Source organism: Rhagoletis zephyria, unplaced genomic scaffold (genome assembly GCF_001687245.7).
Source record: "Rhagoletis zephyria isolate East Lansing unplaced genomic scaffold, Rhagoletis_zephyria_1.1 Rzeph_scaffold_07165, whole genome shotgun sequence".
Lineage (NCBI taxonomy): Eukaryota > Metazoa > Arthropoda > Insecta > Diptera > Tephritidae > Rhagoletis > Rhagoletis zephyria.
In genome coordinates this window covers 28545-32502 of record NW_016164248.1, presented here as the reverse complement: position 1 = coordinate 32502, position 3958 = coordinate 28545, and positions in this window count along the sequence as shown.

Genomic DNA, 3958 nt, shown 5'->3' with positions numbered 1-3958 from the left:
GCGCGGTTACAGTCCGATTTCGCCCATTTTCAATACTAACCTACCTTGGGTTAACGGAAACCTGCATACCAAATTTCGTTGAGATATCTAAATTTTTGCTCGAGTTATCGTGTACACGGACGGACGGGCAGACGGACAGACNCATTCTGAGCATTTATGTATACATTTGTCTATATCTATCTCGATGCGTTTTGGCTGTTACAAAGAACCGTTATGTGAACAAAATTAATATACCCTTGTGCACAAGTTCGCTCGGGTATAAAAATGTAGTAGATTTCAAAAGATTGGCAGATCTCAGTTTTTGGATCAAAATTTGTACAAAAATTAAAAAAAAATCTGCAAGGTTTCTTCTAAATGGCAAACATTTTAATTAGAATCTAAAACAAAACTAATTTTAGCATAATAAAGTGCAAGATTGAAGTTGATAAAATTGCGTTGGTTTTGGCAATTTTTTCCTTGACAGTTTCGAACATATTTTGAAAGATTTCTGCAACCTTGCAGAGTGCTGCCAGCTGTTCTTTTTATCACATCACGATGTAGCGAACAAATGTGGCTCGTTCCAGAAATGCTACTTGGGAGTTGCCGATTTTGACAATTCTCAAGTAAACAACGCTTTAGAAATTTGAGATGCACTGAAATTTTCTAATGCTTTCACAAAAATCGCGGTTTTTATCATTTTCGCTATTAACCCTAGAACACACACCCGGGTACAAATGTATCCACTTTCAACTTTGAAGTGTTGTAACTTTTGAACCGCTATACNAATTTTTTGCTCTTAAAATTAAGAAAACTATGTTGAGCAAAAATAAAACTACTCAAAAACGCGAATATGTGGTAGATTTCAGACCTTGTATGGTAGGTGTGCTAAAAAAAGTGTCAGAAAGGAATCTTACAGAGTATATCGATGGCTGAGTGGAAGATCGACCTATCTCGGCAACCAGTTCGAAAACGCCTTATCTCAGAAAATTTTTTAACAACGCGCTATCTCAGAAAACTTTTCAAGAACGCCCTACTTCAGAATTTCATTGAAAAACGCCCTATCTCAGTCGCCGATTCAAAAACGCCCTATATCAGCTTATTTTCAATGTATTTTTGTTTGAGCTGGGGAATTTTTGAAATGAATTCTGAGATAGGGCGCTATTCAACCAAATTCAGAAATAGGGCGTTTTTCAATCAAACTTTGAAGTATGGCGTTCTTGAAAAACTTTCAGAGACAGGGCGTTTTTTAACTGGCTTCCGAGATAGGTCGGTCTTCCACTAAGCCATCGATATGCAAAATTTAAATTTTTTCATTTTAAATTACGACTTGTCCGACTATTTTGTTAATTAGTATACATACATGGGGTGCCCATTCTCAAGACATTTATAAATGGTTGTAAACAACGAAATGTTTTCTCTTAAATGGCATATGCAAGTATTTTTCATCGGGCAAACAGAAATAAAGTTACGAGCAAGTATATGCTTCAACCTATGAAGAACGCGTTTCTTACCTTCAGCCCAGATTTTGAGGGTGTATTTAAAATTCTGAGTACCTGTGCGTATATATTTTTTTTGTTTATTTCACTTCAAATCTCACGAAAACATAAATGCAACAGTATGGTTGACACCGGATCAGCTGTTTAAGTATTTATGACCAAATGGTTAAATCGTGTGAATGAATGTGGACGATATTTGTCACTTTACTGCTGTGCGCAAATGTGTGCCAAATCATTTGGATCTTTGGCAGCCAAATCGTCTGATCACAAAACAAATAATTTGTACATCGCTATCCAAATGCGCAAATGTGGACAAATCCAAATTTGGCATTTTGTGTACAAATGTACAAATCGTGTGATCCCTGCTTAAGTTTCGTCTAAATGAGCTCTTACTTCACGCCCGTAGTGAGCAGGGCACTCGTCATTTTGCAGCCATAGTCTTCGCCGCAGGTTTAAAGGTACATCTTCTAAAAGAGCTGGCAGCCGTTCCTGAAGGAACTCTAAAGGTGGCAGTTCCACAGGTCCCAATATCTGACAATTAAAAATACCGCACCATAAATTTATTTTGCACCGGTACTGCGAACGATCTTCTCTCATTTCGTGAGGATTGTCTATCTGCCACAGGTCCCAATATCTGGCAATTAAAAATACCGCACCATAAATTTATTTTGTACCGGTACTGCGACCGATCTTCTCTCATTTCGTGAGGATTGTCTATCTGCCAACTGTGAAGGCTATGTAAACTAAAATAACCATCACGTTTGCATGATGATTCATCGCTCCAAATTATTTTATTAAAAAAGTTGGGGTCTGATTCGTGCATTCGCAACATTTCGCGGCAAAATCTAAGACTCGGCAGGTAATCTCTTTCTTGTAGAGCCTGAACACGATGAATGTGGTAGGGATGAAATCGATGGTCTTTTAAAGCTTTGTGAACTGTAGTTTTTGGTATTCCCGTCCGTCTTTCCATCATTCTCACTGAAGTCGATGGACCTAGGTCCACTTCCTCTAACACAACTTCAACATCTACCGTTGCAGGACGTCCTGTTTCGCCGCCACGCCTTCCAGGTATGCGACCTAAAAAAAGTGAAAAATGATAGTTAATAAGCAAGCAAACAAGAAAGGTCTAAAAATCACTTACCTTCATATATTTCTCTATGGGTCCGGGCGAATACTTCACGACCCGGATGCCGACGATTGGGGTATCGCTCGGGTCTTTGAGCAGCTCTGGCATTAAAGCAAGCTTCACCGTAAATTAGGTGAATATCCGCATACTCATGCGACGTATACTGCGTGTTCTCTGTCATAGTATTAATAATACAATATTCGAAGGGTCCAATTTCACAAAATTCACTTTCACTAATTCCGGTAAGTAACATAAAATAATGTCAGGAGCAGGTAATAATGTACCTTTGTACTATTTAGCATGTCATTGGTCGGTAACAAGAGCAACTTAAATTTAAATCTATTAAATACATTCTAGCGTGTCTCAGTCCTTTACCCACAAAAGCGGCTGTAACTTTTTTTTCTATTCGAAACAGTAAGAGTGGCACCTTTCTGAAAACTTTATTAAACGAGCAATTTTTTTATAGCTCAGTACATTTTTTTTCACCAGAGATAGTCAAAGTTGGGGAAGAAAATATCAAAAATTAAAAATCCCAAAAAAGTGCTAATTTTATGATGGTTCCTTAATATATTTTAACTACATTGCATTTGAGTATGGAGAAGCAACAATCTGGAAGTATTTTACATACAAAATTTACTAAGTATAGCCGGGTTTGTAGATGCAGTTAAAGAAAATACATGAAAAGGCACGATTTTTTTTTTAATTCAAAAAATGTAAATATTTCAAAAACGGTGACACTTTTACCTGCAAACTTTTTGTTTGTCAGGGAGCTGTTCGTTGACTTTTATGTGCCAATTTGCCAGCCATTGGATAAGCCTAAGAACCTAATAATATTATTTGTCATTTGTCATTTATTGAACAAGAAAATTAGTACAGTAATATTTTGAATCTTTTATAGTACAAGAGATAGAGTGGAACTCAGGTTGTTAATACATTTTCAAAAACATTACTATGTTGATATTAAAAATGCAGGCTTAAGGCTAGGCCAGGTATAATTTAAAATAAAATAATATATTCAACAATTTTTCGAGGCCGTTTTTTAATGAAAATTTATTGTGGAAAAGCAACAATAATTTGAAAAAATGGTATAAGTGATAGCTATTTCGCAAATCACCACATTTCCTCATCAGACTTCTTTCAGTAGGCTTCGAACCGACGATCCCACTGACTCAGCCAGTTGCCTATGCACCGTGCTAAGTACGCCTTGTAAATTATCGTTTGCTTTTTTCCATTATTTTCATTTTAGTTATGCCAACACAATCAAGCGCAGCTATTCCGCTGCAATTCACTTGATCATGTGGTTGTTGGTATTGTTGGTTTTTGCTAATAATTCTATTTTTAGAATGTTTAACTTTTA